Source organism: Bidens hawaiensis, unplaced genomic scaffold (genome assembly GCF_021521415.1).
Source record: "Bidens hawaiensis isolate Kalapana, Puna unplaced genomic scaffold, B.hawaiensis_p1.1 tig00001521_1, whole genome shotgun sequence".
In the NCBI taxonomy this organism is placed as follows: domain Eukaryota; kingdom Viridiplantae; phylum Streptophyta; class Magnoliopsida; order Asterales; family Asteraceae; genus Bidens; species Bidens hawaiensis.
Genome location: NW_027491087.1, coordinates 3,815,029 through 3,827,867, shown reverse-complemented (window position 1 = coordinate 3,827,867; position 12,839 = coordinate 3,815,029). Strand labels below are relative to the sequence as shown.

General features: G+C 45.8%; 1 protein-coding gene across 1 annotated transcript in view; it reads left to right on the top strand.

The window, feature by feature from the left end:
• Positions 1-12,839, top strand: part of LOC143584766 (uncharacterized) — a 267,673-nt gene that overhangs the window by 108,976 nt on the left and 145,858 nt on the right. The gene's annotated exons all lie outside the window — the stretch shown is intronic.

Here is a 12,839-nt window from a genome sequence, read left to right as displayed (position 1 = left end):
CAACAGGGACGTCTGCGCAAAGGCTAAACTCACAGAACTCACCTTGAAGAGGGACGTCTGCGCAAAAACCAACTGGATCCGCAGGACCCACCATGCTCAGAGACGTGACGTCCTTACGCGCAGTACGCAAGCTGTTCCCGCAGGAAAAGCCTCCAAATGGTGAAGTACCCCGCCTGTTCCCGCAGCTGCGGATACAAGCCATCAGGGAAGGCTACCCGCGCAGCAAGGCTACACGCACAAGGCACTTAACTCTTAAATAATTCAGTAATGTCACCTGAAGAAGGAGTGAGCAAGCCGGGAACACTCCCGCACAAAGCCGGGAAAACTCCCGCCCAAATGAGCCAGTCCGTACGATACTGGAGGATCTTTTGTACTGTACCTGACGAGGTATGGACAAAAGATCTGACCAAGGATACGACAGCTCACTAACAACAGTATGACGAGCAGCACGCTCTTGTACTGTATGTCACTATTAGCCGCTGCCTACTCACCAACCTGTCGGAGGACGTGCATGGCCTGCAGTTGGTGGAACAGGAATAGTACACAGCCGGCCTGGTCACTATCAGCCGCTGCCTATCCACCAACCACCAGCATGGCATGTGCGTAGTCCACAGTTGGCAGAACAGGAACACTATTCAGCCGGCTGTACCTGCTTGGAAACCTACCTTCGGCTATAAATACTCCAACACCTTGGAATGGTATCATCTTATCTCATATCTCATATCTTGATATATTACCTGATATCTGCTCTAGTCATTCTCTTAATATACACTTATATTCAAGAGCAATCTAGTCTGATTCTCACGCCGGAGGGTGGTCACAAGGAGGTACCCCCCCTTCTCAGTGACGAGCTCACGGTGTCTGTTTTGCAGGTTATCAGAAGAACCATCTTTGCCGGACCTAACCCTCGTGGGAAACATCTATTTAACCCCCAGATTATCCGTAATCTGCCCGGGGTCGATTAGTGTTTCTTCATTGGCGCCATCCGTGCATAAAAGCTAGAACTACTTCTTTTTCAGTTTTTTCAAACTTCTGGAAAGATGGTTAAGGTTACTCCGTTGCCAAGGCCAACGAGTGACCAAGAAACCCCGGTAACCACAACCCCAGCTACTGGGGGAAACACCGGCGAATACACACATTTTACGAACACTACCCCGGTTACCCAAGCCAGGGCAAGTGCAGTAAATTTTACGAACACTACCCCGGTTACCCGAGCCGGGGCAAGTGCAGTAAACAATCCTCCCCTGGGATTCATTGATACCCAGGTGGAAAGACAACAGATGAGGCCCCCCCGCCAAACACTTGAACAAGTTAAAGTGTGGGCGGAAAAACGTCAAAGGGAATTCCAAGCTGAGTTGGATGAACGCTTGCGTTCACTCCAACAGGCTGACGAATTCGGAAGCACTCAACAGCTCAACATGAGCAATGAGTGCGAGTACTTGGACGATGATTCGGAGGAATCCGACACCGACGCAAACCCTCGCCATAGGGCGAAAGGGAAGCGTAAGGAAACGGACTTCCAACCGAGAAGGAATTTTGGAGAAACCTTCAAACCAAAAAACGCGGGTGGAAACCCACGTGACTTCTCTAAAACCTTCAGACCAACCGCTGCAAATGCGGGAACCTCCAAGTTTGCAAGGGACATTGCGGAAGCAATCGCCCCAAGAAGTGCCAAACAGATGTCAAACATCGGCACCTATGATGGTATATCTGACCCAGACGATCATTTGAACAGATTCATAGCGGGGGCAACCGTCAGCAACTGGACGGAACCCACGTGGTGTTATATGTTCCGGATGACGCTGGTTGGAGCAGCCAGAGCGTGGATCGACCGTCTACCGGTCCACCACATCTACGATTGGGCAGACTTCCAACAGAAGTTTAGCCAACACTTCAGCCAACAAAGAAAGTATACCGAAGAACAATGGACAATCCTCAATTGCATTCGAGAGGAAGATGAATCTTTGCTAGACTTCATCACTCGCTTCAACTCAAAGAAGCTAAGTCTGGGTAATATTAGCGAAGATCTTGTTCGCGCTGCTTTCATCCAGGGCACAAAAGACCCAGAGCTCATCCGCACCTTAACGGGTAAAGATGGCATGCCATCCACATGGGATGCCATCATGACAGCAGCTAAACGCTTCGCGGAAACGGAAAAGCAACTGGGTAGAGATCTTCCCCAAAGCACAAACCTCTACACCCAGAAAACAAGAGAAAACAATGTCTTTGCCGCCCGACTAAACAAAAAGAGGAAGCTAGGCATTTGGCAGTCAAGGGTAAACTTTGACACTTCATCCGGCTCGCACCCTCGGCTAGGCGGAAAGGATAACAAGCCGTCGTCAAACCGGAACTCCAGATGGACGCCACTCACCAAAAGCGTCACCGAGATATTCGACACCGAGAGACTCCCATGGCCAAAGGCTCCAATAATCCGAGAGCGTCACAACGCTGATCAGAGCAAATTATGTGACTTCCACAGGACAAGAGGCCACAACACCGAGGAATGCGTAGACTTGAAGGACATCGTCGAAGCATTTGTCAGAGATGGGACGCTCACGCACCTCGTGGCGTAATGAACGCTGAGCAGGCTAATGCGTGTAGAACCCCAGTTGGGGAAAACACGAATAAAACTGCAGCTTCAATGTCGGAGACTACATACTGCGTAAACAACGAGATTCCGAACCAAGTGCATATCGGCTCGAAAGGCTCGATGACACTCCCAAGAACATGGAAGGGAGCTCAATTACACAGTCTGCATGTAGATCAATTCCAAACTTGTAAAAGAAAATGCCCAGAGCCACTTCTAATGGAAATGATTCTCCTTATCACATTGACGCTGATGGTCTTACATTTATACTTAATGAACTTTCCACACTGATATGCCGGTCTTCACCGCATACATAAGTGGGGAAACAAGTCGTTGCATGTGGAAGGCGGCAAAACCCGCATAAACACAAAAAACGGCAAGCCTTCACGCAGGTCAGTCATAGGTAAAGTTTGATCATCCTACTAAATGAAAGTGCCGGTCCTAACCGCACAAATCATGATAGAGGACACCGAACTAACCTATTGAAAACCGCGCGTCGAACGGTTAATTTATTCAAAACACATGCCGGTTTTCACCGCATAAGTGTGAAGAAATCGTTGCGTGTGGAAGGCGGCAAAACCCGCGTAAACACAATAAACGGAAAACCTTCACGCAGGTCAGTTATAGGTAAATTTGGTGATCCCACTAAATGAAAGTGCCGGTCCTAACCGCACAAATCATGATAGAGGAAACCAAACTAACCTATTGACAACTGCGCGTCGAACGGTTAACTTATTATAAACACTTAGAAAATTTCTAAGGAGAAGATGAGGAAAACCTCCACGCAGGTGAGATATAGGTAAAGTTTAGCCATCCTACTAAGTGCAAGTGACGGTCTTACCCGCACAATCACAAAGGAGGAAGCAAAACTTCAACCTATTATCTACCACGTTCAAAGGTTAACATATTCAGAACACTTGGAAAGTTGCTAATTTAAACTAAAGTATGCATGAGCAAGTCATATAACGTTTATAAAGCAAGTCATCCACTGAAAGTAGCGGTCCTACCCCCACAAAGATTTATATTCCATAATAATTCAAGTATTACAAGAATGGCTGGGTATCTACCCGCCTAAAAGAATATAAATCTATACAATGTAAACCTATCCTAACAGTGGGAAGGGATCTAGAGGTTCAAGCTTCAGGACCACTCCCTCCAAACCCACTTGTACCCGCACCATCAGTTGGCTGTGGCGGTTCAAGGAAGGTCTTAAGAATGGTTAGCCAATCATCATCAGCAGCAACTTCGTTCACCTTCTCCACCACCGGATGCGGGAAGGCGGCATACTGGTTCACTGCTTGGTCATATACAGCTTCAGTATCCACATCATATAAAGGGAAGTTGGAAGGCGGGATGCCCTTCTCAACGAACCCTAGACCAAGCAGGAAGCCGGCCTTTTCCCCATCCTCATGAGAAGCGTTGAGGGCTGCGCTCATGGCATCGTCATATGATGTGTCCGTGAAGACTCGATGCACAACCTACAAAACAAAATACAAGTATCAAAACCTTTTCTAAGTATAAAGAAAAGCGTGAAGACATTATGAAGCTAAGCTTACCTGCGACAACGCTTCTCGTAGAAGCCATTCCTTGGTAACCAGAGCCTCCTGGAGGGCAGCTTGAGCTTGGTTACGGGCGCGTTCGGCTTCACTTTTGTTAAGGTTGGCAAGCAACACTTCTTTAGCCGCAGCCTCTTCGACGCCCTTTAGCTTACGCTCAGTATGGTCAAGCACGCCCCTCTGGTCCAAGATCTCTTGGAGCTTCTTGGCGTCTTCCATGGCCAAGGCATCATGAGCCTGCTGGAGCCTCTCTAATTTGGCATTAAGCTCCTCATTCTCGGTGCGTAGAGGCTCAGCAACAGCTTCAGCCCTGGTGGCCCTCTCAGTTGCGTTCCGAGCGGTTTCCTTAGCTAACCGAAGCTGTTCGTTAACAGCTTGGGCAGCCTTGGAACGGGCCTCGAGACGGGACTGAACTTCAACTTCAAGGGCCTTGAAGGCCTTCTCCTTCTCCGCAGCAACGGCGGAGAGCCTCCTGTTCTCCTCCCGGACAGCCCGCGGTTGAGCTACTTCTTGGATACGAGCTGCTTTTAACTTGTCGTTTTCACGACAAAGCAGCTCGACGCGCGGCTGCATCCGGGCTAGGAGAATCCAGAGCTCATTTGTCAACCTACCCTCCTGGTAGCTTGACATTGCTTCCCCCAGCGCCCCCATTGGGGCGGCGTGGCGCGCCCATTCGACGCATTCTACAGGCGTCCGAAGGGTTGTTCCTCGGCGGATGTTCCATCGTGGAACATACACTCGGCGGATGTTCCATCGTGGAACATACACTTCATTGGAATCCGACACTGCAAAAGCAAAAAGCAGTTAGGAAAAGATGATAAAAATATATATATAAAATAAAATAATAAAAAGGCCAAAATAACCCTACGCACCTGTAGGGTCGACAACAGGCCGATAACCACCAAACCCATCACCTGAACCTAAGGGATATCCATCCAAAAGGTCAAGGAGACGGGAATGAGGCAAGGATTGGCTAGACGCCCCAACCCCAAACGTACCTGAAGGAATGGCCGTTGTCGCAGGCGCCGGAGGAGGCATGGTAGAGGTTGCCGCGGTGGAAACCAACGGAGGTGAACTCACAACCGTGGTCGCGGCTGCGGAAGAGCCGGCAAGAGAAATCACTGCCGGCTCAGTGATGGATTCTGTGAAAATGGCACTGACGACCGGCGGGGATAATGTCACAGCTGGAACAGTTGGCTCAACGGGATGAGCAACTGAACCAGTACTGCAAGCAGGCGTAGCCGCCTGGGTCATCGCCTCGGGTAGGTTGACCAAACCTACCTTCATGGGTCCAGAGCTGCTCCCTCCCGCTCCATTCTGGAATGCCGTAGCATCCACGCCTGCACGAAGACAAGATATATTAGTATAATGGCGGAAAGATATGAAGTTAAAAGTAAAGGAAGTTTGTACTTACGAGTCCTCTTGAGCTTGAAGGTACGAACAGGCGGGGACGAACCCGATGGAACCGGCCTCTTTACGCCGGTCACCGTCGCTGTACTGGTCTGCCCGGAGGTGACAGCCGTCTCAACCTCCGGAGCAATGGTCTCATCACCACCAGGGTTCCCCGCCACCTCCTCGCTTTCGGTCTCCGAGTCAGACCGATTCACCGGATCGGCAGTGGAGGCAACCTTCGTCTTCCCCTTCCCGCCGGCAGCCTTCTTCCTCGCCAAGAAAGGACCATCTGCGGATTCCTCATCAGAAGATGACAAAATTAGAGGAATTCCCGCAGAGGTTTGAGCATTGAGAGGGCGAGGGTCAAAAAGTTCTTTACCTGGCCGCCTGGCGCTCAGGATCTCGTGGCCTGGCGGGTAGACCTCCACGAACCGATCCGCCGTTTGCTCAAGGATGGGCAACTCGTTCTCATCTAGAGCACGAGTACCCATCCGAGCGGGACCATCACTCTCCCGCGGCTGCAGGAGAGACTGCAAGTCGTTTCCCTCTGTAAACAAAAAGAAAAAACGGTTAGAACAAAAACCCTAAATTAACGGATAATATGAAGCATACCGTAAGGGACAGAGTTCAAACCGTATTCAAGGACGATGCGAATCTGTGACGCCTCCTTCCACACCCGGCTCATCCCGAGCATCACCATCCCGGACTCCGCAAAGCGGTAAACCGGAGACTGGATCCGGGAAACCTTGGAGAACCATTCCGCCTCCTGGTAGTTGGAGGCGTGAAGGGCGGGGAGTGCTCTCTCATTCTTAAACGTCATCGCAAGGGGGACGACGCGAGCGGAGATATAGAAAAACTCCCGCTTCCACGACCGAAGACTGCGCTCGGTAGCGCAGATCTTCAAACCCTTGATCCGATTGACCAAGGTGTACCACCCCTGGATGCACCTCCAGGAGTAGAAGGTCATCAACCGATCAACGTGGGGCTCCACACCCAGAATGAGGCACACCCACTCAAAGTGGCGGATCTTGGCGATCGCCATCGGGTGTACCTCCGTCAGATGCACACCGTGCCTCTCCAAGACACGGTATACAAACTTCGTCAATGGGAACCTGAGATTCCCATAAACGAAGAATGCAGCATACACCCCTATTTTGCCCTTGGGGGCATCGTACACCGTCTGGTGTGGCTCCGGAAACTCAGGCTCGAACGGCTCGAGCATGAACTTCCGGACGATGTACCGATAGAGCTCGATGGGAAGAGCACACTGGCATTCGCCAGCAGTGCTCTTATCGTCCTTATCGGAAGTGGACGACGGATTCTCGACGAACACGTCAGACTCCTCGGCAGTAGCCTCAACATCATGGGAAGAAGACATTCTGGAAGGACGAAAGGCAACGATTTCAGAGAATATTCGCCGGAAATCGCTTAGAAGAAGAAGATAGAAGTGAAGTGTGGGTTACAAAGGACCCTCTCCCCCTTTATATACTCATCGCAATGAATGCGATGAATTTAATGCGGAGGAGAGAGAAAAGAGCTGGTGCAATGAAACTATGACACGTGGAAAAAGCAAGCTGGCAACAGCTGTTGACGGGACGCGGGTCGTAAAATCCGCACCCACGCGCCCAAAAAATCGCGCCCACGCGCCTGAAAAAGCGTCTGGAATGACCATGTACTGTCACGTCGCCATAACTTCCTGCACGTCCTGACACTGTCAGAAGAAACCGTCGGACGACGTTTCAACAGTTTGGACTGCTCTTATCCTTTCACCAACTCTTCGAATTTCAAAAAGATTCAAAAAGATTCAAAAGTAAGCGGGAATATACCCCTTACCTTGGCAACCAAGTAACTATAAGACAGGTGCGAGTACAGTGTTAAGGAAAAACCCTTCACATACTTAGCACCTGCAGGGAATTGAAGCCAAGAATACCTCGGCAACCAAGTAACCATAAGACGGGTGCGAGTACAGTGTCAAGGCAAAACCCTTCACATACTAAGCACCTGCAGGGAATTGAAGCCAGGAATACCTTGGAAGTAAAGTAACTATAAGACGAGTGCGGGTACAGTGTCAAGGCGAAACCCTTCACATACCTAGCACTCCGCAGGGAATTGAAACGAAGAAGGATCTTCCGGGCCATGCTTGCGGAAACGAGAATAACATCCCCGCATAGCGGGAACGTCGAGAACTAGATTGTTTGAAGCTCCAAGATGGAATTAATTGTTTAAACATAATTGATCACTATGTTCAAAACTACCAAAACCTCATGGAGAATCTACACAAGTGGAACTCAACGCTCCTGACTTGCGAGGAGGTTACAGACCTACCCGCATCACACCCAAAGATCAAGCAGAAAAGTCGGGAATTTCTGCACGTGACATTAGGACTTCCGCGGGAAGAATCCCCATGGAAAATCTTAAAACTAAACCCTTTTCAAAACCCTTTGCTTAAGTCCAAAAGTTCACCTCACTTATTAACAATTTATGAGAAGAACATTGGACTGGGGGGACTTGAAGAGGTAGGTCCCAGCAGAGCCCAGTTGGACCCGCAAGACTCACCTCAAAGAGGGAAGCCTGCGTAATTGAACCCGCAAGACTCACCTTCAACAGGGACGTCTGCGCAAAGGCTAAACTCGCAGAACTCACCTTGAAGAGGGACGTCTGCGCAGAAACCAACTGGATCCACAGGACCCACCATGCTCAGAGACGTGACGTCCTTACGCGCAGTACGCAAGCTGTTCCCGCAGGAAAAGCCTCCCAATGGTGAAGTACCCCGCCTGTTCCCGCAGTTGCGGATACAAGCCATCAGGGAAGGCTACCCGCGCAGCAAGGCTACACGCACAAGGCACTTAACTCTTAAATAATTCAGTAATGTCACCTGAAGAAGGAGTGAGCAAGCCGGGAACACTCCCGCATAAAGCCGGGAAAACTCCCGCCCAAATGAGCCAGTCCGTACGATACTGGAGGATCTTTTGTACTGTACCTGACGAGGTATGGACAAAAGATCTGACCAAGGATACGACAGCTCACTGATAACAGTATGACGAACAGCACGCTCTTGTACTGTATGTCACTATTAGCCGCTGCCTACTCACCAACCTGTCGGAGGACGTGCATGGCATGCAGTTGGTGGAACAGGAATAGTACACAGCCGGCCTGGTCACTATCAGCCGCTGCCTATCCACCAACCACCAGCATGGCATGTGCGTAGCCCACAGTTGGCAGAACAGGAACACTATTCAGCCGGCTGTACCTGCTTGGAAACCTACCTTCGGCTATAAATACTCCAACACCTTGGAATGGTATCATCTTATCTCATATCTCATATCTTGATATATTACCTGATATCTGCTCTAGTCATTCTCTTAATATACACTTATATTCAAGAGCAATCTAGTCTGATTCTCACGCCGGAGGGTGGTCACAAGGAGGTACCCCCCCTTCTCAGTGACGAGCTCACGGTGTCTGTTTTGCAGGTTATCAGAAGAACCATCTTTGCCGGACCTAACCCTCGTGGGAAACATCTATTTAACCCCCAGATTATCCGTAATCTGCCCGGGGTCGATTAGTGTTTCTTCATTTATATAATCTTTTAAATCAATGTTACATATTTTTATACAGGTCGTATTTCGTAGCTCTCAACCACAAGACATTTAGTTCTACCACTCAAGTTTATTATGTCTGCTACAAAAATGATATTTAGTTTAGCTAAGTATAACTGTTTGGGTGATTTAACCATGAATTTGCTATGAAATCCAAGTAAACATAAGATTTAGGTTGTTATGCTCACTTAGTACTAAAGATGACGTCTAGAATGGAAGGAAGAAGAACTTGAGCTCGTGCTAGTCTCCACTTCGTGATGTTGGTTCTACAACTTAATTGATGCTCCTAGTTCTTGTTTTGTCTTGAAAACCGATAACGGGTCGGTGTGTTTGGTTGATAGACAGCCGATTCGAGATGGCTAATCTCCTAAGAGACCCGTAGAGTGGGTTAGGCTCTAAAGAATATAGATGAAGAAGACTAGAACTTTTCAACAATTTTTCTCATTCAACTCAAAGTGTAACGTACATGGAATATAAATATGCAAACAAATAACTTCTTGCTAAACATTAGGAAATCATGCATGCAGTAATTGAAATGTGATCCTATTTTAATGCAATGGAATTTCTTCCAACTAATGAGAACGTGGGACACATAAGAATGAAACTTCCCCTGAATGCATGCAACATAAAACCGACTAAACGTGAGAGCTTCATGGGTCACAGGATCGTATCATTGGTTTACGGGAAAAGGCCAAGGAGTGTTTCGGGTCGAGTTCGGTTCTAATAACAGATTGTAGAGGTGTTTCTCGGGTCAGATTCGGGCTCGTATTCGGCGTGAGTAAGAGGGTGACGGAGGCATGGCTGGGTTGGGTTGGGTTGGGTTGTGTTGTGTTGACCGAGAGGGAGAGTGAGGTGAGGATGGTAGCTGGTGGTGTTGTTGCGGATGGTGGTGGCGCTAGGTGGAGTCTCCAAACCGAGAGAGAGAGAGAGAGAGTTAAGTTGTCTTGCAAGGTTTGTAAATGCTTTCGTATGTATATGCATAGCTAGTTAAATTTTGCTCCCCACTTGTTTGGTCAACATATTGTACAGGTTTTGGTGAAATACACTATACATATGGAATGGTGGGTTGATAAAATGATAATAATGACCGAAGATGGGGTGGTTCGGTGTGATTTTGGGGAATAGGAGGGAGTATGGTTTCATGATTTATTGTCTCCTAATTATATAACTAGATTTTGTTGTGGGATGAGAATAATAAAATGGATGGTTGAGTGTGCATCTATCTAAAATCTACTGGAAGATTGAAAAGTGAGTTTTGGTGAAATAATTCTACCACTTCTTGACTTTAGTTCGTGGGCTCAACAAGTAACAAATCAAGATAAATGGTTTGTGTGTTAAGAAAGATAGTCATAGCCATGGATCTAGTGTGGTGATAATTAGTTTGTGAATTCAATGACTAATTGATTATAGATTACTTGTGTCAGTGGTCGGGTTGGAGTCGGTTCAAACCTATATCTATATGTGTTTCGGTATGAGTTGATATTAATTTATTCGGTGTTTTAAATAAACAACACTAACTTACTAGTATATAAAATATTTACCCGTACTCGTTTATTACTCATATTTAAGTTACATATGTTGATCAAATTTTACGAGACATCATTTCCTTAAAATAGACATACGTATATCGAACGTAAATATTATTTTAAGTTTCGTATAGGAATATATAAATAAATTTATATATTATATCTTTTCTCCAATACTCTTCCGGTATTAATCATCTTATCACCAACGTTTGTGTGTGTATCTGGCAAACTACTATGACCTGGTAATCCTCCACTGATTACCGACACAAGATATATGAGAATGTCGTCTTATCGATGAATGCACATGACAACCTAATTACTCATAATTAGGCCCGTCATGATTGTTTTCGGTTTAATTATTATTTAAAGTCGTATGGATAATAGCCCTGTTTGACGGGGTGCCACAGACACCGAGGGGGCCGGACTTAAAATGTATACAAAATTTCACAAACAAAGGGGGCGGACTTAAATTTTCGGCCGAAAACGGCTAAATTTAGTGCACTATGTATAGAAAATTTTGGGCGAAAACGGCTAAATTTTGCACTACATATAAAAAATTTCGGCCGAAAACGGCTAAATTTTACACTACGTATATAAAATTTCGGTCGAAAACGGCTAAATTTACACTACGTATAAAAACTTTCAGACGACAACAGCTAAATTTTACACTACGTATAAAAAATTTAAGCTGAAAACGGCTAAATTTTACACTACGTATATAAATTTTCGGTCGAAAACGGCTAAATTTACACTACGTATTAAAAAATTCGGACGAAAGATGGTAAATCTGCACTACCGCATAAAAAAACAGGGGGGGGACCCCTGGCCCTAACAATCCTTCGCCATTGAGGGTGACGAACTCCTTTTTGTTCGGTTAGAATCAGCTCGGTCCTGTCTTCCTAGATGCTTTTCATAGCTATCTGAAGATACAGGGACCCATTCTGTTGATTGCTTCTCTGCCCCAGCTCTAACAAAAATTGAAACTTTGGGTTGCAGAGTTATAGCCATCGTAGGTTACAGTGGGGTAGGGGAGAGGGAGACTATGCTGAATCCTAACTGTATAAAATGGAGGTTACGTTATGCTGACCCAGTGTAACTTGGATTTTTTATATTTCATATTTTGAAAATTTTGGTTTTATATTTTTGTTATACACGTATTATATTTCGTAAATGCTAATCGTGACGTGTAATGTCCTAGGTAAGGACCGTATCCTAGCTCAGATTGGGATGGGAGCACGAAGATCTCGGAAAAGAAGAAAAGATCATGCTTACAACGTTGTTTGGTGGACAATTAATTGAGACGGTACAAGAATACTTAGCAAAAAGTGTTCACGCCATGTGAAATAATCCAAGGTATAGCTTCGTTGTAGGAAGGCTTGTGTAAAGGTCTCGGATTGGTCCAAACAAAATTGCTTCATAAAAGTCAACCGAATACGCTTAAAATCATATGTGTGGATAACAAATTTGATAAGTACGTTTTGTAAACATGTATTGATACAAGTTGAAATAAAAATCTAAGGACAATGTCTTTTTAAATGCTTAATAAAATTTTAAGGTTATATTAATTTTTATCGTCTATAATAATAATAACCCATGTTTGTAAGGAATCCCTAATTCATTCAATTCTTCCCTAATAAATTTTTGATAATCCAGATATGAATTTGGCACCTTTCCCTTAATCCCCAGCTTCCGGTACTTCATCTTTCTTCACGAAATCAAGAAATTGGTGCGATCAGAAAACCGATCAAAATCAACGAATCAAAGATGAACCGAGAGTAAGTAATGGCTGATACAGAGAAATAGAAACATTACACTATATAATAATACAATAGAAAAGCTTAAAGCCCATAACAATTAGATTAGGCCATAGATTAGTCTGGATTCATAACAAAATCTATTTAATTATTTCTACATTTTTTTCATATCTTTCGGCTACAAACTCTAAAATATAATGTTTTTTTTCAATGCTGAATATACTGATCACTGTTATGAAATCCTTGATTTTATCTTTGTTTTGTTTCAACACGTATAACTTCCGTTCAAAACCAATCTAGGCCAAATATAATATACTTTTAACATTTTTTTCACAACATAATGTTGTCCAAATTTTCGAATACACCATTGTCATGTTAATATTTCTACGTACTTGTCGATATAACAAGCTTTTGTAATGTGTGAC